Raw genomic sequence first — 25,712 nt, 5'->3', positions numbered from 1 at the left:
GCTACTAATTAATTGTGTGATCTTGGGAAAGCGATTCTCTTCTTTTGAACTTGCCTCGCTACACCTAAATTAAAGTACTCTGATTCAAACTCAACAGAGATAAATGGTTTATTCTGTGGCTAATATCCTGAGCACCATTGTAATGAGGAGTACATGGAGCTTTGTTTCTCAACGTGCAAGTCTTTTGAGGATGGGGAGGGATAGAAACAGTCCCTAAGGCCCCTGGGTTTATAAGTTAGAGCCATGTAGACTCCTCTCTTTGAAGCAGGCAATACTATGATTTGTGACTATAACTGGCTCATGATGATCCTAGACCATGGACTTTACTCATAACTGGTTCTTAGTGATGATGTGTCTATGTTTAATTTTAGTCTGCTTGGTTTGTTGAATAATTGGTTATATTGTTCGTATGAATGAACCTAGATTTTCCTAGATCCAGGCTCTCTGAACAACATCTCATATTATTTTGATTTACTGTTGTTGATTTTCTTTTCCTAAGTAGACAGTTCACAGATGGACGTGTGTGTGTGTGTGTGTGTGTGTGTGTGTGTTTATAAATATATATGGCTTTCCCAGGGGTTCAGTGGGTAAAGAAGCCACCTACAATGTAGGATACACAGGAGACACAGGTTCGATCCCTGGGTTGGGAAGAATCCCTGGAGGAGGGCGTGGAAATGCATGCCAGGATTCTTGCCTGGAGAAGCCCATGGACAGAGGAGCCTGATGGGCTATATATAGTCCATGGGGTTGCAAAGAGTCGGACACAATTTAAGTGACTGAACATGCCTATACACACATATATATGTATACATGCATGTGTGTATATATATATGTATATATATGTGTATATATATATACACACACACACACACACATATATATATGGTGATATGCCTACATGCAAGTTGAATTATTAATAGGATTATTTTTAAAGAGGTGATATATCAAGGTCATCAAACCCAATGTTAGGGCTAATTACCACTGTTTGTTCCCTGCTTACAGGTCTTCAGGGCAAGACCACCTTACGGAGTCGTTTGCTTCGGTGCAAAACAATATGTGAGCTTCTTGACTGAAAAGGAATTTGTAGTACTTGCAGAAAAAATAAGAATACACTGATCCAACTATTGCAGATGACCCAAAACTCTTTTATATAATATTTATTCCAATCACTTAGTTTATCTGATTGATTTTTTATATTTTATTTATATAAATTGAGCATTACTGTGTAGCTTAGACACAAGACACGTATATAAGCATTTTTTTTTTTTACTATGCTTCACTGTTTACCTGAGATACACAGCATATTTACAGATCTACTTAGGAACATTTTTTTTTTTTTTCAGAATTTGTATTATCAGTCCAATCTTTTTCCCTCCTGTTACAGACTGAATTATGTCCTCCAAAATTTTTGAGAGTCCCTTGGACAGCAAGGTCAAATCACTAAATCCTAGAGGAAATCAACCCTGAGTATTCACTGGAAGGAGTGAAGCTAAAGTTGAACCTCCAATACTTTGGCCACCTGTTGTGAAGAACTAACCTATTGGAAAAGACCCTGATGCTAGGAAAGAGTGAAGGCAGGAAGAGAAGGGGACAACAGAGGATAAGATGGTTGAATGGCATCACTGACTCAATGGACGTGATTTTTGAGCAAACTTCAGAAGATGGTGAAGGACAGAGAAGCCTGGCATGGTGCAGTCCATGGCAAAGAGTCTGACACAACTTAGCATATCTCAAATGTGCCTGTGTTCAGAATGGACCCTTTAAGAGGTAATTAAAACAAAATGAAGTCATATGGACAGACTCTAATCCAATATGACAAGTGTTTTTATAAAAAGAGAAGAGTGGACACAGATATGTACATAGATATAGAACACTGGACGGACGAAATTGAACCTGCTGATTTACTGATCATGGTCTAGCCTCCAAAACTGTGAAAAATGCACTTCTGCTGTTTAACTCCTCCAGTTTGTGATATTTCATTATGTAAGCCTGAGCAAAAATAATACACCTACTCAAGTGGTTTGCACAAAAACCATTCTTGCAAGACTACATGAGTGTTTATGTAACTCAGGTATAACCAAATCACATGAAGTCATGTTGCTGCAGAGTATATGTTCAAAGAAATAGCATTGCAAAAAGCAAATGATAGAGAGAGAAGGAGGAGGAGGAGGAAGGGGGTTATTGGGAAGGGGAAGAGCGATGGAGGGGAAGGAAAAGAGAAAATGAAGGAGGAAAAGAATGATTTTTTTAATCTTTTATTAAGAGGATAAATGCATAATTTTGTGTCTTTGATGCATTTTATTAATGATTAACAAACACACAGTATTAAAATTTTTATCATTTTCCCGCAATAAATCTTTTCCATTAAAATTACATCCTTCTGTCTTCTTTTGAATCATGTGTTTCTGATTTATAGTGCCCAATCCATTTTTGTTTTTGTTTGATTTTCTCTTGCTCTTCTGTGCACCCTGGATCCATGTTTGCAAACATGTCAGGGCTGATTGCTTGTAACCCAGTGACCATAAATCTTCTTTCATCCTCTCAGACCAATTTACTCCTGTGTCACAGCATTCTGTCCAGTGGAGAATCTGTATTTTAATGAGATATTATTTGCATGGAAATAAACCTAAATCTTCTCCTAATACCCACTTTGTATTTGTAACTTACACCACGGTCTCCTCCAGATACACGTGAGATGCACGTAGAATGAAGACAGTTCCCACTCAGTTAAAACAAAGGGTATTTCATTTTCATTTTCTTAAACTTTTCAGATGAGGCAAAATGAACACCCCTATTTCAAGGAAAATTGCAGGATGCTTAGTGACTAAACAAAGCATCCCACTTGCTTTTTAAAGAGGTGAGAGCAGCATTCAAGATGGGCTCTTCTGTTATCACTTGGAGCAGCAGGACATACTGATTGCCTTGACCTTCACTTCGGTGGGCGAGAAGCATAAAATTGTCCGGCCACCGTATCTTGGATCCCAAGATATGGAGATCCAAGCAGAGAGGTAAAGTTATAATTTACTGCATGTGAAATAAGTATAGAAAATAAAGGCTGAGAATTCCTGTCATAGAGCAGATAGACCTCGATTTGAACATGTTGCTGGGCAAAATCTTGGCTTTCTCTGCCCACTGAAGTCAAATAAAAAATACAAAGACAGAGTTTGGAGGTAATAGAAAAGTGGTTTGAATTCTCAGCTCAGCCATTGGAGAGGGGAATACAATAGACTCATGCCTCAAGAACTGGGCCGCACCCCATGAGGAGTCTAGGGGCCGATATAAGATGAGGGCTCACAGTCAGGAGTCAGTGATGAGGAACAAAGGTGTTGGGATCTTTATTTCTTCCTCTTGTCTTGTTTCAAAGACAGTCATAGGCTGGTGTCAGTAACCCAGTCACTGAGTTAGGCAGTTCCCTGACTCTGTGGCCTTCCCTCTGATATGTAACTAAAAGGGAAAGGGTGTTGTAAGGGTAGACACCAGATACAGGATGTATATAGGACAGAGTCAAAGAAAAATAGGTGAGAAGTGTAGCTCCTGCAAAGTTAGGGGGCAGAAAAGCAAGCTTAGTTACAGACATGCAGACTTAGGAGCAGTTAAAGCAAAAGAAAAAAAAAAAAGAAAGAAAGAAAAGGAATGTTCAGGCCTGCTCACTGTTCTCTTTATTTTCTTTGTTCTTAGGAAAGGTAAAGAGAGAAAAACTCATTCCTCTTTTTTCTTTTTTTTTTCCTTTTTCATGGCAACAAATGTTCTTACTACAGTGGTTTGTTCCTTTATTATATGATATAAATATAAAAATCTTAATGAATTAATTGATAGTACTTCTTTTGCATTTCAATAAGATGCTTTGGCCTCACTGAGTGGAAAAATGAAAATTCACTTGTAATAAAAAACAATTCCTTAATTACCACTTCCCCAAAAAGTTGGTAATAAACCAATAATTTGTATAGTATGCTTATCAAAAATGGCCACCATCAGGCCATGGTGCATCTCTGGTTACATAAAACCTGGGAGATGTGTCAGCTGCTACTTCAAAGACTACTTTTTCCTTTATGAAAACTACATCCAAACACTTCACATAAAAAATTCATTTAACTCTATTTTGATGGGTTTTGTCTGTATCACAGAATCAAGTAAAGCTTTTGAAATATTTTTGTTGTTTGTTTCACATCAAACATCTGACAATTTTGTGAATGTTATTGTAAATTCAGTTAAAAATTCAGTGCCAAAAACAGCATTATTTATTTTCACAGTGATAATATTAATATAAATTTTAGTAGGATTCTACTAAAGAAGCCCACTGCTCTTGGTTAATCATAGAAGGACATTGCTATTGCGTAATTCAGACATATGTGATGCATCAATGCAGTTGGGGTTGTTTGGGGTTCATCTATATATTAGAATTGCATCCAGACCAACAATAGCATAGTATTAATTGAAATAAAAGCTGTGTTTCTCAAAAATACAAATAATTATACTTATACACACTTATAGTAGTACTACAAAATTTTTGTTATTAAATTGATGCGGAATAAAAATAAATAAATAAATAAATTGATGTGGAATAAAACAAATATATGCGTAAGTATAGTATATGTGCTTCTCTCTGCTCATCTTTCTTCTCATTTTAAAAATGTTTGAATCTACTTTATGAATCTCTCTAAGTACCCTAAGGTGAAAGTGGAGATACATAAAATAAATTATTGGAACATTCTTCACATATTTTTGAAAATCAATTAGAAATTTTGACTGTAATATTTATTGATTGAAATTGAAAAATGTAAACCTCAGCTTTGGAAGCTTTTGATGAATCATTACCTTGTAAACAAGAAAATCTTGGATTTATTTATACAACAACAAGGGAAGGACTGAACAAAATGAACCATGGGTCTAATATTTCATTTTACTATTAAATAATTGTACCTTAAATACTTGAACCCAAGGGAAGAATATCTTGACAGGGTCTCTGTATTTTACTGGGTGAATTTATTTTCTGTTAAGTGGAATGTAACTGAGAAGGATGATGATTTTGCTGCAGCTAAATTCTCCAGGCAAGAATACTGGACTGGGTTGCCATTTCCTCCTCCAGGGAATCTTCCCAATTCAGCGATTGAAACCCAGTCTCCTGCATTGCAGGCAGATTCTTTACTGTCTCAGCCACTAGGGAAGCCTTAAATTTGGTAAAACAGAAGGATATAGGGGCAACTTAGTTGACAAGTTTCTTATAAAAACATCCATCAAATAAATTCTGCCTGGGGGTGGAGGAAATACATTATCTTTGAGTATATCATATTTAGAATAAAATATTTAAATAAGAATTTAAGTTGAAAATGCATTCAATTTAATGAACTTATTCTCAATTTACTTGATATCTTAGCAATTTACTTAATTAAAAACACTGCCCTACAGAGAAGAATTAATTGAAAGTGTCAACTATTTCAAATTTATTAACCACAAAAACACAATTTTGAACATATAGTCCATCAATATAATATAACTTGTTAATCAATTTTAAAAGGTATGAAACATATTTTGCATTCATTTTCAATCTTAAAAGTGAATCATTTAAAAAATAAATGTATTTACTTATGTATTGGCTTTGTTAGGTCTTTGTTTCTGATTGGGCTTGTCTCTCGTCGTGCACAAGTCGGGGCTACCCTCCAGTTGGGGTTACTCTCTAGCTGCGACTACTCTAGCTTCAGGGGCTTCTCATTTCAGTGGTTCCTCTTGTTGTGGAGCATGTGGGCACGTGGGCTCAGAAGTTGCAGCTCTCTGGCTCTAGAGCTCAGGCTCAGTAATGTGGCCCAGGGGCTTTGTTGCTCCACATCGTGCGGAGTCTTCCCGGGTCAGGGATCCAACCTTTGTCTCCTGCATTGGCAGGTGGATTCCTTACCACTGAGCCACCAGGGAAGCCCAAATGTGAGTTATTTTGGACAATTGTTAGTCACATACACTTCATTCCTTCACTGTCCTCTTAGGCCTGACAAATGATCTCATATTGATGAAAAACGAGAGTAGGATGGCGATTCTCCACTGCCTACCATCGTCACTGTCATTGTTTAGTGGCTAAGTCGTGTTTGACTTTTTGCGACTTTACGGACTGTAGCCCACCAGGCTCCTCTGTCCACAGGATTTCCCAAGCAAGAATATTGGAGTGGGTTGCCATTTCCTTCTCCAGGGGATCTTCCAAACCTAGGAATAGAACCTGTGTCTCCTGCATTGGCAGGCAGATTCTTTACCACTAAGCCACCAGGCAAGCCCACTGCCTATCACACATTCATCCTATTTCTCTCTGTATTGAATCAAAATTATCTTTTGCCAAATTAGTGTGTCTTAAGGCATCACTCAAGAAGCACCTGCTGTCCAGCTTCTGAATTATGTGAGAATCATTATGAGTCCAGATTCAGAGACATGACTCCAGACACATAGAATCAAATTGCCAGTGGCGGGCAGAGGCAGCATTTTTAAGTCTTCCCAGAGGGTTGTCTAAAGTTTGAGACACCGTGGAGAATCTGAAGAGTGGTCTCATTCTTGTCCATGATTCAAGTGTGGCATATTAAATGCAAGAGCCTACTGTATGCCCAGCCCAGGGACTTTTACACTTGACATCAAAAAATGGAACTTTCTCCAGGAAATGGAGTCCATCCTTGCAGCCCAGATGTTGTATAGCTTAAGAATCGATTTTATGACTGGGTATTAAAATACATAATACAATGAAGAGAGAGAAGTAGAGGGGAAAGTAACATGTCTACTGATGTATTGGGTTAGAGAATTCCTCATTCCAACCTATTCAAAAATGTGTTTCCTTGTTACCTAGTCAACGCAGTCAATTTAGTCCTATTTCTCTAAACCAGGGCCAGACAGTGAAGTCATAATATGGCACATTGAGGCCTCTGTCCTGAGCAATGTTGCTGTTTCCAGACAGAATGAAGTATAGAGAGGCTAGGGAATATTTTGTCTACCAACCTTATTCTACTTGTATTTGGCAGAAATCTCCCTGAGTTGTGGGTTGCCTTGGTTGCCACTAGTAGAGCTTTTATACATATGTTTTTATACATACAACTTGACTTGGACTTAAAGTTAGATACCTGTTTGCTCAAAGAGTTGTAAATAATGTGACTATTCTGTTGCTGTTCATCACTCAGTCATATCTGAATCTTTGCCACCCCATGGACTGCAGCATGCCAGGCTTCCCTGTTCTTCACAATCTCCCAGAGCTTGCTCAAACTCATGTCCATAGAACTGGTGATGCTATCCAAACATTTTGTCCTCTGTCATCCCCTTCTCCTCCTGCCTTCCATCTTTTCCAGCATCAGGATCTTTTCCAATGAGTCAGCTCTTCGCATCAGGTGGCCAAAGTATTGGAGCTTCAGCATCAGGACTGATTTCCTTTAGAATTGACTGGTTGGATCTCTTTGCAGTCCAAGGGACTCTCAAGAGTATTCTCCAACACCACAGTTAAAAAGCATCAATTATTTGGCACTCAGTCTTCATGGGACAACTCTCACATCCATACATGACTACTGGAAAAACCATAGCTTTGACTAGATGGGCCTTTGTTGGCAAAGTAATGTCTCTGCTTTTTAATATGCTGTCTAGGTTGGTCATAGCTTTTCTTCCAAGGAGCAAGTGCCTTTTAATTTCATGGCTGCAAATGACATCTGCAGTGATTTTGTAGCTCAAAAAAATAAAGTCTGTCACAGTTTCCATTTTTTTCCCACCTATTTGCCATGAGGTGATGGGACCAGATGCCTTCATCTCTATATTTTGAATGTTGAGTTTTAAGCCAGTTTTTTACTCTCCTCTTTCACTTTCATCAAGAGGTCTTTAGTTCTTCTTCACTTTCTGCCATAAAGGTGGTATCATCTGCGTATCTGAGACTATTGATATTTCTCCCTGCAATCTTGATTCTAGCTTGTGGTTCATCCAGTCCAGCATTTCTCATGATGCACTCTGCATATAAATTAAATAAGCAGGATGACACTATACAACCTTGACCTACTCCTTTCCCAATTTGGAACCAGTCCATTGTTCCCTGCCTGGTTCTAATTGTTGCTTCTTAACCTGCATGCAGGTTTCTCAGGAGACAGGTAAGGTCATCTGGTATTTCCATCTCTTTAAGAATTTTCCACAGTTTGTTGTAATCCACACAGTCAAAGGCTTTAGTGTAGTCAATGAAGCAGAAGTAGATGTTTTTTTCTGGAATTCTCTTGCTTTTTCTATTATTGAATGAATGTCGGCAGTTTGATTTCTGGTTCCTTTGCCTTTTCTAAATCCAGCTTGAACATACGCTCGTTCTTGGTTCCTGTACTGTTGAAGTCTAGCCTGGAGAATTTTGAGCATTCCTTTGCTAGCATGGTCATCCCCAGTGGCTCAGCTGGTAAAGAATCCTCCTGCAGTGGGGGAGACCTGGGTTCAGTCTCTGGATTGAGAAGATCCCCTGGAGAAGGGAAAGGCTACCCACTTCAGTATTCTGGCCTGGATAATTCCATGGATTGTAGAGTCCGTGAGATCACAAAGAGTCAGACATGACTGAGAGATTTTCAATTCATTTCATTTTGCTAGCATGTGAAATGAGTGCAGTTGTGTGGTAGTTTGAACATTCTTTTGGCACTGCCAAGTTTTCTTGGGCTCCAGAATCACTGCACATGATGACAGTAGCCATGAAGTTAAAAGATGCTTGCTCCTTAGAAGAAAAGCTATGACTAACCTAGACAGTGTATTAAAAAGCAGAGACATTGCTTTCCTGACAAAGGCCCATAGAGTCAAATCTATGACTTTTCCAGTTGTCATGTATGAATGTGAGAATTGGACCATAAAGAAAGCTGAGCACTGGAGAACTGATGCTTTGGAACTATGGTGTTGGAGAAGACTCTTGAGAGTCCCTTGGACTGCGAGGAGATCAAAACAGTCAATGCTAAAGGAAATGAGTCCTGAATATTCATTGATAGGACTGATGCTGAAGCTCCAATACTTTAGCCACCTGATACAAAGAACTAACTCATTGGAAAAGACCCTGATGCTGGGAAAGATAGAAGGCAGGAGGACAAGGGGACACCAGAGGATGAGATGTTTGTATGGTATCACCAGCTCGATGGACATGAGTTTGAACAAGCTCCAGGAGTTGGTGATGGACAGGGTAGCTTGTCATGTTGCAGTCCATGGGGCAGCAAAGAGTTGGACATGACTGAGCAACTGAACTGAACTCTAATTAATGTCTGTTACTGAAAGCGTTCTAGTGTTTTTTCCTGAAAGGGAAAATTGAGAAGGAGTAAACTGCTGTATGAATGAGATTTTATTATTTTATTTTATTTTATGCATTAAACTTTTAGACCACTCGATTTTTGGTAAAGTGTTCAGGTTGATATGCCCATGAAGTAGTTGATAATAGACAATTTTAGAAATCTAAAGACAAAGATAAGAGTTCCACTCTGAAAAAAAAAAAAAAAAAAAGAGTTCCACTCTGAAGACAGGGATGAAGTCATATGATATAATGCACTCCCTGTCCTAATCTTCAAAAGTAACTGTCACCTTAAGAAGCATGGTATACCATTTTACTGTTTCACATAATTAAGATATAACAATGAACTCTCTTTGAGAAAAAAATATGAGAAAAAACTGGCCAATCAAAGATAAAAAGAACAGCAGGAGAGGATACAGAGGCAGGACAATGCATCGACAAGAAGGTTAATGGAGGGAAAGATGTCAAGCAGCTAAAGCTTGATTATTTTTTTTCTCCAAGGAGAGAGAGAACTGATGAAATTGACATTTGGGAATTATCAATGAGCATTTTCTAACTCAATTTTTATTGATTTCTCAAGAAAATAGCCAGATTGCAAGAGATTAAAAAGCCTCTTCCACTCCGCAAGACATGATTCTCGTGGTTCCTGAGACTTTCCAGTTAGAACTCTGGTGATACTCTTCTGTTCTTTGAATTGACCACCCAGCTCAACTTGGGACCTCAAGGATCATTGACCACAAATAGAACAGATCCTCCTCTCTTCCTATCCTTAGTACACTCACACTAGAAAAATCCCAGAATTTCAAGTTGCAAAATGCTTTGAGGAGGGGAAGATAAAATCTTGAAATGCCTGTTATTTTATTTTTTAAAAATGTCTCCACGTAAGGGGGGAAAAAAAAATAGATCTGCTGTAAGCATTTCATTGGGCAGTTTTTCAAATTAATGCAGTTTAACTATTACATTAACTTAATGGCTATTTTCCCCTACTTTAACCATGTTAAATGTGCCGGCAATAATGAGCTTCTAATGCTGTCTCTTTTAAGTCTCAGAGGCATCTTTAGAGCTGCTGCTTATCTCCTGGATCATAAAGCTGCATAATTTAGTATTCAAACAATTCATTTAAAACTGAAGCCCTCAGAATTACCGTAAAATTAATCAGAACAAAGTCATCTTAAACCATCAGTTTGGTTTATCTCTAGTTAGCAAATTTGCAAATGAAAGTGAGATAAATAAGAGCATTGACTGAACTCCAATTTTCTTCTTCTGAGTAGAATATACTACTCCTGGAGATACAGATAAGGTTTTGATAAAGGTATGGGTCACAGCTGTAATGATCCTTTCATAATTGTAATAAATCAGGACTTTAATCTTATTTCATGTTATTAACTCCAGGGCTACTTCTTACCTATTTGCAGGTTGTTTTACTCTTGCTTTACTTCATTATATTTTTAACTAATTCATTCATTCATTAAATCCAAATTTGACAACTAGGGAAAATTTTGCCTCAAGTTGAAGTGACCAATATGTTCTAAACACTTTTTCTTAAATTTTTAATACAACTTTAGAAAGTTTCCAATTGTTTTGAGGAAGCTTTCCCATTGTTAAGCTTTTCCTGGAGACTCAGGAAATTCAATTTCCAGAATATTCAATTAATAAAAAACTTAGAATATTAGAATTTATCAAAACATATTTTATTAAAATTATTAGAATTTTCTGAATCTCTAAACTGTTGTAAACTGTCCTGGAAGTTGTTGTCTAAGGGAATATTCCAGTCTCTCAAGAATACGTATAGTTCATATTCAGAAACAGTTAATCTTTTTCACTGAATTTTAAAATTTTATTCTAAAATGTGAGAACTCAGCTATGAGTTATAATTACATGGTGGAGAAGAAGCCTGGTCTCTTAATGTAATCCCAGAGTGGCATTTCTCAAACTGTAGACCTTAGTCAATGTTGCTAAAATAAAGGTTAGCTATAGAAAAGATGTATTGAATTTATTTTTCCAAAATACTCTGGCCCTGTTAGATCTTTGAGTAGTTTGGAGCAGAGATTAAGAAACTTTTTTAGTAAAGGGTCAAATAGAAAATATTTTAGACTTGGCAGGCCATCTGTTCTCTGTGGCAACTCAACTCTCTGAACTCTGCCATTGTAGAACTAAAGCAGCCATAGATGACATTCAAAAGAAGGGGCATGGCCTTGTTCCAATAAAACTTTGTACATTAAAAAAGGTGGCAGTTTGCCAAGACCTGGTCTAAAGAGCATGAATCTCTAATCGAAAAAACCTATTAGGACTTAACCACCTTTCTGCTGTGAAATCTTTTCTTTCTTTTGTTTAAGAATCATCTTGCAAAAGTATTGTGCTAAACAAGACTCACTGGGGGATAGTAGTGTAATGGGAAGAGTGGGCTTGGGGTCTAAGTGACACGCGTCAGAGTCTTAGTGGTTCCACTTGATAAACATGACCTCTGACAAATCACTTAATTCTTTCAGCCACAGTGGAACCATTTGTGAAGTAGGAATCACCATCCATACTTTGCACAGTTGGTGTGAAGGTTAAAAGAAAATGTATATATCAAGTTTCTGTCATGCAGTACCTTCAACAAACACAAAAGCGTGTTAGTCATTCAGTCATGTTACTTTTTGTGACCCCATGGACAGTAGCCCACCAAGCTCCTCTGGCCATGGAATTTTCCAGGAAAGAATACTGGAGTGGGTCACTATTTCCTCCTCCAGGGTATCATCTCAACCCAAGGATTGAACCCTGGATCTCTCCTAATGTTTATTTTCTTTCAGATTATTCATACTGGACTTAGTGTATTTTACATTTATTTGTGGTTACTACTCTTTCAGCAGGGCGTCCCCAGAGGCTCAGCTGGGAAAGAATTCACTTGCAATGCAGGAGACTAACTGCAATGCAGGAGATGTGGGTTTGATCCCTGGGTCAGGAAGAGCCTCTGGAAAAAGAAATGGCAATCCACTCCAGGATTCTTGCCTGGAGAATCCCATGGACAGAGGAGCCTGGTGGGCCACAGGCAATGGGGTCACATAGCGTTGGACATGACTTAGTGACCGAACAACAACAACAACCATAGGCCATGCTCTCAGCCATTTCTAGATATTGATTCATTTAATCTTCAAAATAATCCTATGGGGTTGTTACTAGTTTAAAGAAGCTGAGGCAGAGTGCCTGCCTGGCTGCCCAAGGTCACACTATTGACAAGTGAAAGAGTCAGAATTTAGAATGAGGTGGTCTGCCCAAGAGCCAGCTCTGGAAAATTCAGCAACTTTCTTCAGTAAATGCTTTTTGAGGATTTGCTAAACCATTTTGACTTTTTTAAAATGAGATTGTTTTGTTACTCAGAGGCAGCATTGTACACTGCGAGAACATAGGGTTAGAGGTCAGATGAGTCTTGATCGAAAAGGACTCCACCACTCAGGGCTTAAGTGACCTTGCACCATTTAGCCTTTCAAAGCTTCAGTTTCTGCAGGCCCAAAATGAAGATAATTATACCCACCTCATACATCTGTTTGGAGAATAAAAGATTAGTTACAAAATCACAGTCCCAGGTACTTAAGAGGTCTCCTGAATGCTCTTCCCTTTCCACCTCTCTCCTCATTATGATGAGAGGTCTCAAATGGACCCATGAAGCCAGTAACTGTTTGTTATTCCAAGAATTGCACTTAAGAAAAAGTCAGCTTCTAACACACCTTCCTCTTTGTTTATTCCTAGTGATTCATTGTTCTCATGCCAGTTTTTTTGTTTGTTTTTTTGTTTTTCTGTTTTTTTTTTTTTTTAGCAAATTGTAGTATTTCCTTGTATGAAAGGAGTAGTGAACTTATAGCCTCCTTTGCCATTTCATTCCAGCCTTCTCAAAATCCTGTGAAGGAAAGCATTGCTATCTCCTGTGTGAATGAGAAAACTGACTCTTAATGTGAAAGTTTCTTGTATAAGCAACCATTAAGGAAAGGTGATAACAGGGTTTGAATCGTCTCATCCCGATTTTGAATAGCAGCCTCTATAGTAAAATGACGGTGCGGCTGCTACTGAGTCGCTTCAGTCATGTCTGACTCTTTGCGACCCCATGGACTGTATAGCCTGCCAGCCTCCTCCATTCCTGGGGCTTCTCCAGGCAAGAATACTGGAGTAGGTTGCCATACCCTCCTCCAGGGTATCTTCCCAGTCTAAGGGTTGAATCCACATCTCTTCTGTCTCCAGCGTTGGTAGCTGGGTTCTTTACCACTAGGGCCACTTGGGAAGCCTACCTCTGCCTTCCAGGGGTACTGCTAGGTGTCACAGTGAACGCAAAGCTGGGAAGACAGCCTTCCTTTATTAAATTTAAGTTTCTCTTTTTATTTATGTGAGATTCCCCTGTCCTCTTTACCAACTCTCCTCTCCTGATCTTTGAGCCCTTTTCCAATTTGCATAGAATAAGGAGAAAAAGAAAGACAATATATGCTCACATACATGCAAATAGAAAAAATAATAACACATACACATAAAAAAAAAGGGCCACAAAAACTTGGCATTTTTTTTTTTGGCAGTTTTTTACAAAGCATATTCACATTTGTTAATTTCTTGGACTGTATATAACAATCTGGTAACATGAGAAAGATGTATATTTCCTATTCACAGGGGAGAAATGGAGATTGTGTCTCTATCCAAAGCCTCATACATTCATTCTAAATGGAAAAAAAAAAAAACCTTGAAATAGCAAAGGAGAAATGAGGATTGGCTCATTCCTCATCCATTCTATCTTCTTTCAGTCTGGAAAGGTTGGAAAGCTATAGACTTAATCTGTACAGCTTCCTTTGCTGCTAAACTTCTGTGTAAACTTGGGAGATAGGAATGCGTCACAGGTCAAGTCCTAATGAAACGGGGCAAGACCCTATGGCCCTTGCCCCCTCTATGTCCTCTGCCTGCCTTTTGCCTGTGGAAAACTTTAGTCAAAGAAAAAGTTTAATCAGAGAAATGAAAACATTCAAAATAGTCAAAAGAGGCCAAATAATAAAAATGTACTCATTAAGTATAGTCAAAGGCTTCCCAGGTGGCGCTAGTGGTAAAGAACCTGCCTGCCAATGCAGGAGACATAACAGATGCATGTTCAATCCCTCGGTCAGGAAGATCCTCTGGAGGAGGAAACGGCAACCCACTCCAGTATTCTTGCCTGGAGAATCCCCATGGACAAAGGAGCCTGGTGGGCCAGAGTCCACAGACTCACAAAGAATGGGAAATGACTGAAGTGACTTAGCATGCACCCAAGTATAGTCAAGGACATTTCATTCCTTCTCAAGGGCTATAGATAATATTCTGAGCCATAACCTGTGAGATGTCTTATAGATACTGAAACTTTCACCAGGAAGAGACATTAGTTACATGATGGCCAGATTGTAGCCATGACATAAGCTGCCTCAATTCTGAAAACTGGCTTCAAGGAAAAGGGAACAAATCAAACCTGGAACTGAAAACTAACTGCACTTAAAACAATCAAGATGATGCTGGTCAGACCACCAATGACCAATTTCAAGATGACTGTCAGAGCTGACCACACTGTTTCTGCATGTAGCCCCCTCCCTCTATCTATAAAAGCTCTTCTCCATGACTATCACTGGGGGGGATTGGCCTTTGGACAGAAGTCCACCATCCTCCCCAGTTTTCAGTATCTGAAATAAAGCAACTTTTCCCTTCCACCAACCTGGCCTCATTATTGCTTTTAGGCAGTGTGTAGCTGGACTCCATTTGTTTCAGTAACACTGAGGTCCAGGCTGTTAGTGCTAACTAGATAGTACATTCATGAGGTTTTCTGGAAGCAGTTTTTCAATGTTTGTTCTCCAGATGTCTCTGTGTTGAGGAGCTGAAGACATGGGAGTTTCCTCATATGACCTTCTGATCCTAAAATTTCAGGTCCACTGACTATGTTTTCATGTGTAAGCCTCCTTCTAGAACTGGTGAAGCTCCCAGAGGCAGGACCTTCCCTAGTGGAGGAGTTTGATATTGTTCTGGAATGCTCTCCAAACTTGCTTCCAGTCTTTCCAGTTTTGTTAAGTACCCAATTCCCCATATTGAATCCTGTCTTGGTAAACACTTTAGTGCTTTCTGTTTCCCATACTGAAATCAAATAGGCTCTCAGGTAAGAGATCAAATTTTTTCCAGAACTTCTGGAGGCAGTCCTTTATTGCATTTCAAACAAAAAGAAAGCTAATACCCAAGTATATTGAGAAGCAACAACCTACTTCACATTTTTAAAAAAATAAATTCAGTTCCTGTTAACTTGGCTGGAAAATATAATGCCATTTTGGAATATTAAAAAATAAAATAAAATCAAGGGTCAGAAAATAAAGAAAAATATACAGGCTGTTACTTTCCACCCTTGGTAAACTACACTCATCATAACCCTTCAGATTTATATATTGTATTATGTTTTATGAAGCATTCATAATATCTCATTCAGTTCATGCAACAGACCACTGAGGTAAGCAGGGTAGCAATTCTAAGTCACATTCTACCCATCAGAAAACAAGGAACTTTATGAAGCCTGGGCAATATCACTATTTTCCTTTCTGGGGCTATATATTTAGCACCTGGTGGGGTTTAGCAAAAAAAAAAAAAAAAAAATAAGCACGTAGTAAAAGCTCAATAAATGAATAAATCTGTAAATTAAGGTTAGGAATCTTGCCATGGTCACAAAGATAGTAAGTGATAGGAAAAAGATTTCAGAAACCAAACTCAATGCAGGTACACCAGAGCAACTCATTAATAACATTCACATGATTTCCTGAGATCCTGCTTAATGCTCATCAGATAGAACAAAACCTCTGTGGGGCCAAGTTCACCAATCTCGTTAAAGTCACTTACACTAAGATTCAAGCCTTGGCTCTGTCACTTTTTAGCTCGTGACCATTTCACCGAGTCTCAGTGTCTACATGTATAAAATGAGACTTAATTGCTCCCTTGTACTTAGTAAGACAGAGACCATGTATGGACATGTTCATTGTCACCCAGGGACAAAGCTTACAATGCTTACCGTTTGCATTTTAAAAAAGCAAATGTCCAGAGTACAGATTCTAATGGGCTGAGTGCTGATTTGGATGCACTGGCATTCATCCAAAGTCTTCATTTTCTGTTTATAATTTATATAGAGCACACGACACCCACAGCATTTTGACGCTTAAGCAAAGATATTTTAACTGTATCTAGTATATTGAGAAGGCCGCTATCTCCCACACGTTTGTCTTCTGTCACAGGGGAAGTCACTCTTCCTTGAGAAGATCCTGAATTAGAACCTCCCCTGAGTGCCACTCACATTGCAGGGAAGGTGGACAAGCAGGTCAAGTGACGGACAATTGAGTTAGACCCTGGGACCAGTCTGCTTGGTGTCTGCAGTAATTCAAATGCCTCATGGAATCAATATCTCATTCTTAGTAAAATAAGGAAGTTGGAGTTGATCGCTAAGTTTGTGTTTGGCTCTGAGAATCTTAGATTTCAAGTTTGTGTGTATGTGTTGTTTCTTTGTCTTTGCTTGTTTTTTGGTGGCTCAGATGGTAAAGCGTCTGCCTGCAATGCGGGAGACCTGGGTTTGATCCCTGGGTCAGGAAGATCCCCTGGAGAAGGAAATGGCACCCCACTCCAGTACCCTTGCCTGGAAAATCCCATGGACGGAGGAGCCTGGTAGGTTACAGTCCATGGGATCGCAAAGAGTCGGACACGACTGAGCGGCTTCACTTTCCTTTACTTTCTTTTTCCTTTCCAGAGGTCTTTATATAAAATTTACTTATTTGGCAATCCCAGCTATTACCTGAATTTTAAAGCAAAGTGGAAATTCTCACCAAAGGAGACACTGAAAATGCTCTCTGTAAACCACTCTGCCAACAAAGGTCCGTCTAGTCAAAGTTATGGTTTTTCCAGCAGTCAAGTATAGATGTGAGAGTTGGACTATAAAGAAAGCTGAGTGCCAAAGAATTGATGCTTTTGAACTGTGGTGTTGGAGAAGACTCTCGAGAGTCCCTTGGTCAGCAAGGAGATCCAATCACTTCATCCTAAAGGAAATCAGTCCTGAATATTCATTGGAAGGACTGACGCTGAAGCTGAAGCTCCAAAATTTGGCTACCTGCTGCAAAGAATGGACTCATTGGAAAAGACCCTGATGCTGGGAAAGATTGAAGGCAGGAGGAGAAGGGGACAACAGAGGATGAGATGGCTGGATGGCATCACCAACTCAATGGACTTGAGTTTGAGTAATCTCCGGGAGGTGGTAATGGACAGGAAGGCCTGGAGTGCTGCAGTCCATGGGGTCACAAAGAGTCGGCCATGACTGAGCAACTGAACTGAACTGACTGAAACCACTAAGACAACAGATGGACAGTTCCCATACACAAAGGCACACAGGTGAAAGTTCAGCCTCTTTTCTCTGATATTTCAAAGCCCTAAATCATTAAGTCATGCGAGAGTTGGATGATAAAGAAGGTTGAGCACTGAAGAATTGATGCTTTCAAATTATGGTTCTGGAGAAGATTCAAGAGTCCTTTGGACTTCAAGGAGATCAAACCAGTCAATCCTAAAGGAAATCAACTCTGAATATTCATTGGAAGGACTGATGCTGAAACTGAAGCTCCAATACTTCAGCCACCTGATTTGAAGAGCCAACTCTTAGGAAAAGACCCTGGTGCTGGGAAAGATTGAGAGCAAATGAAGGGGGAGGTAGAAGATGAGATGATCAGATAGTAATACCAACCCAGTGGACATGATTTTAAGAAACTCTGGGAGACAGTGAAAGAAAGGGAAGCTTGGCATGCTGCAGTCCATGGGGTCATAAAGTCAGACATGACTTTGCAACTGAACAACAAAAACAAAATTATTACATCAAGTCCCTTACATACAAACTTTCAAATTGCAAACTTTCAAAGATGCAAACATGCCCCTGTATGCCAACTTTTGTACTGTACTTTTCAAAGTACTATTCTATAAGATTAAAATATCTTCTTTGTTTGCTTTTTATGTATTATTTGTGTGAAAATTATTATAAACCTATTATGTGTGTTTATATGTGCTCAGTCATGTCCAACTTGGCAACCCTATGGATGGTAGCCAGCCAGGCTCCTCTGTCCATGGGATTTTCCAGGCAAGAATACTGGAGTGAATTGCCATTTCCTCCTCCAGGGGATCTTCCTGACTCAGGGATCTCACCCAGGTATCCCACATTGCAGGAGGTTTCTTCACTGCTTGAGTCACCGGAGACGCCCATGCAGTACCATATAGCCCATTGTGCTAGCTGGATGCCTAGACTAACTTTGTTGGACTTACAAACAAATTGGACTTAAGGACACTGTCTCAGAATGGAACCTGTTTATATGTAGGGGACTTAATACTTGAAAAAAAAAAAAATCTGGCAGGACATAGCTTCCAGATGACTTCACAGGTAAAAGCTAAACTAGTCTTCCAGACTCAGTTACAAGCAAATGATCACCAAATTCCAAATTAAAAAGTAAGTAAAAAGTTTTAAGATTATCAGTCTCAGTGGTGTCAAAACTTTGATATTTTAAATTTCAGCTTCCCTTTTTCAGGGACTTATTTCAAGAAAAACTCAACACTGGGTATTCTCACTTCCCTCTTGCACCAAGGATTTCATCTTGGTTACCAAAGCCACAAGAAGAAGCAGCTTACTTAGAATTCCATCTAAGTTCTTAAGTAGCACTGAGGCTTTGGGGAGGAGCAGACAGCTGATGGGCAATTGTCCTACTTCCTCAGCCGGCACCTGCAGAGGCAAGCGGGTAACGTAATGCCCTTTCTCCTTCAACTGTTTGTTCAGGTGCCTCCTGAGACTTCTGTGTTCACATCTGCTTGCCCATCTCAGGATGTGTGTTGATGTACATCCTCAGTGAGATCACTTTGTCCTGATCACAAAGCCCCTGAGAAGCCACAGATGCTCTCTCTGCAGTCTTCCCCAAAGGGCTGGAAAGGCCAGCTGCGGTCTTGAACTTCCTGGGGAGGCAGGACAATGAGTACTGCTGCCTTTTTGACTCAGCCTGGTTGACTGAGGCCATGATGGGAAGGTGACCTCTTTAAGAAACTCAGGTGACAAGTTGGTTGGTACTTTCCATGTCCCGATCCCAGACCCATTACTTTTTCCCAGCTTGGAAGCTGCACTGAGGGTGTGTGGGTAGACTGGGAGGGAGGGAGCATGGGACCCACTTGCAAACTCCCTATGAAAAATCTGACCTTGAAGCCTTTTGATCTGACTGTATCCATGCTCTTTTGTTCTGGAAAAGTTTTATTTTTTTCTTGAGCAAAATAAGAAAAACTGGCTCAGGAAATATTCCAATTCTATTGCATAAGCCAGAAGTCTGCTTCAGGAATTCAAAAGCCAATAATTGAACTATTTGGATCTTAGAGAACGAATTCTCAAGACAATGGATACAGTAGAAGGAAGTAAGTTGAAGGGGACAAAGGGAGATTATTACTTCTCAGTGGTATCCTGCTGTCAGAGTTAACTGTATGACTTTTCTTCTGATCCTTAGGCAAAATGACCTTGGCTATGATTGGAGATGAAGGGTGAAAGTTCCCTTTCCTCCCCAAGCTAGTATGTATGAAGAAATCTATCTAAAGAATAAAAACAATGAATAGTACACTTTAAGTGGTGAACTATACAATTGTGTATTTTATAACAATATATAATTAATTATTAATATTAATATTACCTAATTACTTAATATATTAAATAGTACATTAAAAATAAAAACCAAATAAGTATCATTTGCTAAGTGCTCATGAGATAAATGCATCATACTTCTTGATTTTCACAATGACCCTTTGAAATGGCTACTATAGCTTGTGTTTGAGAATAAAATATAATACATATGGATAAAAATACAAGTTCATAGAGTTTAAATGTTTTAACTGAAATCACACAAGTAATAAAAAATTGATAAAGATGAGGTTTTGCAGCTAAATATGTATGACCCCCAAGCCAGCACTCTTTTCTGCCACCTTGACTGCTGCCTGCAAACTTGGAAAAGACAAAATCTATAACTTATAATCCCCCAAAAGAATATTCAGGAATAGCACTGCTTTTCTGTATTGCAAAAGAGGATGGTGTGTTAGCTTGAACCATGTTTTGCTGGTGCAATTTTAAGTATGCTTAAAACTATTTGGACCTCAAGTAGTACTGAAAGACTGGCAAGACTGGGAATGTGCTGCTGCAAATTTTAATGTTTGCAACACGAAATCAAAACATAAAATTAAATTTAAAGGAAAGTTAAGAAAATTGAATATATGCCTCAATTATATGGAGGAAATAAATTACATAAATAAGTTCAGGGAAAAAAAACCAAAACTCTGTGTGACCTTACTGTACCATTGGTGGTAAAATGTTCTCACACGGTGTTACAGGCCTTGGAGATACCCAGTATGTAATGCCTTCAGGGTTCACTCATCTACCTAAGTTCTTACTATGTCCACCAGGGATTTGGTATAGAGTAGGGGCCTTTCCCCTAGCACTCCTGATGTTGAAAAAAATCTCAGGACTCCTGTTCTGGTGAAGTTGAGTTCCGTTCACACTGGAATCTCTTCTTCCCTATTGCAATAGTTATTGTGATTAAAATCTATTCTTACCACTTTAGTCAGCATCCAGCTTTGTTTTTTGATGTAGACCAAGAAAAAGGTAAGTACCATGGTCCACAGTTTACATAAAAGGAAACTGAAGCCCAGCAAAGCTGAATAATTTGCTCAAGATTACACGCTAAGAAGTGATCCTGGGATCTGAGTTACACAGTTGGCTTCCTAGTCTGGATGCTGTCTACAACAGTGTCTAGTGCTTTAACCCAAACGTTGCTATAGAGCTATACAGTCATGTAAGGATTTTTAACTTAAATCCCTAACCTTGAGTAGCATTGGCTCCCGCAGAAATTAGAACTCGGACAAAAACTGTGCTTATGAAAAGTCTGTGCAAAGGAAAGAGAGAAACCCCAGAGTGGCTTTGAGTGTGGGGGTGCCAGAACAAAGGAAGGCTAATTTCTTCATTTACATTCAAAAAGGGATAGATATGCTATGAGATAAAGGCCATTAAATCTCAATGCATGTATTTGACAGAGCAGAGGGGTGTAGTCACAAAGAGTCTGGCAGGACTGGGACTGAACTGAACTGAACTGAACTGAGAGGGTGTAGTCAGGATAGGTAGTCCCTGGGAGGAGCTGCTGAGGAGAAACTGGTCATAGAGCAAATGAGACCATATTCTGATTTACAGGAATTTGAGGAGGAAAGAAAGACTCAATTAATGAAGAACCAAGCTAGTGAAGAGATAAAGGTAAAGCTAAACAGCTAAGGAAAGGAATTGAAGTTGAGATTCCATAGCTTCCAGCATCTTTTACCTGTTTGAGGACTTCAGATGCATTTTTAACTTGAATTATATTACACTGTTGGCTTCCCAGGTGGCTCAATGGTAAAGAATCTTCCTGTCAAAGGAGGAGTCACAGGAGAAATGGGTTCAACCCGTAGGTTGGGAAGATCCCCTGGAGGAGGGCATGGTAACCTATTCCAGCATTCTTGCCTGGAAAATCCCAAGGACCAAAGAGCCTGTTGGATTACAGTCCATGAAGTTGCAGAGTTGAACATGAATGAGGGACGGGGCACATATCACACTATTACACTGCTTTTTTTCTTTGTTGTTGTTGTTACCCTGATGGTCATACATCAGCAATTTCTTGCCTCACTAAGAATTCTATGAAAAAAATAGCCCTGATATTTTAATTTCTGATAAATTCTTGTTCATAAAGGCTTTATATAAAATAGATGAAGAAGAAGCTTTTCACAGGTGACAGTGAATTCTGGGGACCCAAGTGATTGGCGCTTTGTCATGTTCCTATGCATCATGGTGTCATTTGGATACATCTATTCTGAAAATCTACTTTTGGAAGGGGTGGGAGTGAGGAATCTGGGGATGAAGGTCTGGGGTCCTGGAATTCTGTACTACCACCACTGGGTCACTAGGAACACTTTTTTATCTGAGTGTTCTTTTGTGTAAAACGAGAAGGTGAACTCTAGCATCCTTCTCAGTTTCAAAATGCCATCTTTATTTATTTCTTTATTTTTTTTATTTTTTTACAATATTGTAGTGGTTTTTGCCATACATTGACATGAATCAGCCATGGATTTACATGTGTTCCCCATTCTGAACCCCCCTCCCATTTCCCTCCCGATTCCATCCCTCTGGGTCATCCCAGTGCACCAGCCCTGAGCACTTGTCTCATGCATCAAAACTGGACTGGCGATCTGTTTCACATGTGATAATGTACATGTTTCAATGCTATTCTCTCAGATCATCCCACTCTCACCTTCTCCCACAGAGTCCAAAAGTCTGTTCTATATATCTGTGACTCTTCTTCTGTCTTGTATATAGGGTTATCATTACCATCTTTCTAAATTCCATATATATGTGTTAGTATACTGTAATGGTCTTTATCTTTCTGGCTTACTTCACTCTGTATAATGGGCTCCAGTTTCATCCATCTCATTAGAACTGATTCAAATGAATTCTTTTTAACGGCTGAGTAATATTCCATGGTGTATATGTACCACAGCTTCCTTATCCATTCGTCTGCTGATGGGCATCTAGGTTGCTTCCATGTCCTGGCTATTATAAACAGTGCTGTGATGAACATTGGGGTACACGTGTCTCTTTCAGATCTGGTTTCCTCCATGTGTATGCCCAGGAGTGGGATTGCTGGGTCATATGGCAGTTCTATTTCCAGTTTTTAAGGGAATCTCCACACTGTTCTCCATAGCGGCTGTACTAGTCTGCATTCCCACCAACAGTGTAAGAGGGTTCCCTTTTCTCCACACCCTCTCCAGCATTTATTGCTTATAGACTTTTGGATAGCAGCCATCCTGACTGGCGTATAATGGTACCTCATTGTGGTTTTGATTTGCATTTCTCTGATGATGAGTGATGTTGAGCATCCTTTCATGCGTTTGTTAGCCATCTGTATGTCTTCTTTGGAGAAATGTCTGTTTAGTTCTTTGGCCCATTTTTTGATTGGGTCATTTATTTTTCTGGAATTGAGCTGCAGGAATTGCTTGTATATTTTTGAGATTAATCCTTTGTCTGTTTCTTCATTTGCTATTATTTTCTCCCAATCTGACGGCTGTCTTTTCACCTTGCTTATAGTTTCCTTTGTAGTGCAAAAGCTTTTAAGTTTCATTAGGTCCCATTTGTTTAGTTTTGCTTTTATTTCCAATATTCTGGGAGGTGGGTCATAGAGGATCCTGCTGTGATTTATGTCGGAGAGTGTTTTTGCCTATGTTCTCCTCTAGGAGTTTTATAGTTTCTGGTCTTACATTTAGATCTTTAATCCATTTTGAGTTTATTTTTGTGTATGGTGTTAGAAAGTGTTCTAGTTTCATTCTTTTACAAGTGGTTGACCAGTTTTCCCAGCACCACTTGTTAAAGAGGTTGTCTTTTCTCCATTGTATATCCTTGCCTCCTTTGTCAACAATAAGGTGTCCATAGGTTCGTGGATTTATCTCTGGGCTTTCTATTCTGTTCCATTGATCTATATTTCTGTCTTTGTGCCAGTACCATACTGTCTTGATGACTGTGGCTTTGTAGTAGAGCCTGAAGTCAGGCAGGTTGATTTCTCCAGTTCCATTCTTCTTTCTCAAGATTGCTTTGGCTATTCAAGGTTTTTTGTATTTCCATACAAATTGTGAAATTATTTCTTCTAGTTCTGTGAAAAATACCATTGGTAGCTTGATAGGGATTGAAAATGCCATCTTTAAAATGTCCCAAGATTGAATCAAAATATCGCACTATAGATGGGTATTCACAGGTGGCATTAGTAGTATAGAATCCACCTGCCAATGTGGGAAGTATGGGTTCAAACCCTGGGTGGGGAAGATTCACTGGATTAGGGCATGGCAATCCACTCCAGGATTCTTGCCTGGAGAATCCCACATAGAGAAGAGTCTGGCAGGCTACATTCCATAGGGTTGCAGAGTGTTGCACACAACTAAAGCGACTTGGCATGCACGCACATGACTTACTATTGTGTACATTATTGTTGGTTTTGTCTTAGTTTAGTCACCAAGTCATGTCTGACTCTTTTGCCACCTCATGGACTGTAGGCTGCCAGGCTCCTCTGTCCATGGGATTTCCCAGGTAAGAATACTGAAGTGGATTGCCATTTTCTTCTCCAGGAGATCTTCCAGACCCAGGAAATGAATCTGCGTCTCCTGCATTGGCTAGAGTGCTCCTTAACACTTAGTCACCAGGGAAGCATTGTTGTGATTACCTCTAGACATTTCTTCTTAAACTGACTCAATGGATTGCAAATTGCCAAAAACATCATACTTTTGCAGAAACTAATTTCAAACCAGGTAGACGAACTTTGATCCACCTGAGCCTGGAGACTTGCCTGGCGTGCATGATTGTTTATATTCCCTGAAATTGGGATAAAGGCTAAAAGGAGAAATTATTTCAGATTTCTTCCAGTTGTACAATTTCACCACTCTATATTCCTTTCCCTCCTCTGTCTAAAACCCACTGTACCTCCATGTGGTGTTACGTACCATGCCATTCACTTTGCTCTTTAATTATCATAAAACAAAAGGTGATACATTAGATTTTTTTTAATCCTGATTCATGAAAATTCTTAGCATCAATTATTGAAATGCCTTTCTGTTAAAAGTAAAGGGAAAAAACACTCTTTCAGCTTTAACTTTTCATGGTACATTTGGCAAAAAGTGTGACTTATAGGAAGAAAAACGTTGCTGCTGATCTCAAATTAAATGTGGACCCAGTTAAAGCCTTTTTTTTTTTCCCCTCTAGACAGATTAGGAAGTGGAGAGGGGACTTCATAATGAAAAATGGGTACCTGAGACCCATTTTCAATTCTGGGTTTGTAAACACTCATTTGGACAAATGCATATTTTTCCATACAGAAAATGCATATTATAAGAGCTGTTCTGCTCCATCAGTTAAAGCAAATGCATGTTCTGAAAAATCCCCTAAGTAACTAATTTTCTGGCAAAGGAGACTATCTTATTAAAAAGTCATTTTACTTTACTGTGTATTAGTAGAAAAAAAGTAAGTTATTAAATAAGAAGCTTACTGCTCAGTTGAGAATGCCTTTCAAAAGCACAGCTAATAGAAAGGGAGAGCAAGCAAGTGCGGCAGGACCCCCACTGTCTGAGGGGTCCTTGCTGTGCTCCCTGAAACAGCAGCGTCATAAAAGGCACACCTGTAGACTTAGGACATCAGACAGGTTTTGCTTGTATCTTGATGGGCACATTGGATAATTGAGGCCCTCATCTAAGCTTGAGTTTTCTCTGTTCTTTGAAGGTTGTTATTATTATTAATATTCTGCTACTTGTGAAAATCACTGGAGCTTTTACTTTATTTCATTAAATTTTCTAGGCAATGCTTCCCAGGTGGCACTAGTGGTAAAGAATCTGCCTGAAAATGCAGGAGATGCTAGAGATGCAGAGT

The sequence above is a fragment of the Cervus canadensis genome, chromosome 26 (assembly GCF_019320065.1).
Source record: "Cervus canadensis isolate Bull #8, Minnesota chromosome 26, ASM1932006v1, whole genome shotgun sequence".
In the NCBI taxonomy this organism is placed as follows: domain Eukaryota; kingdom Metazoa; phylum Chordata; class Mammalia; order Artiodactyla; family Cervidae; genus Cervus; species Cervus canadensis.
Note: the sequence above shows the minus strand (reverse complement) of the source record.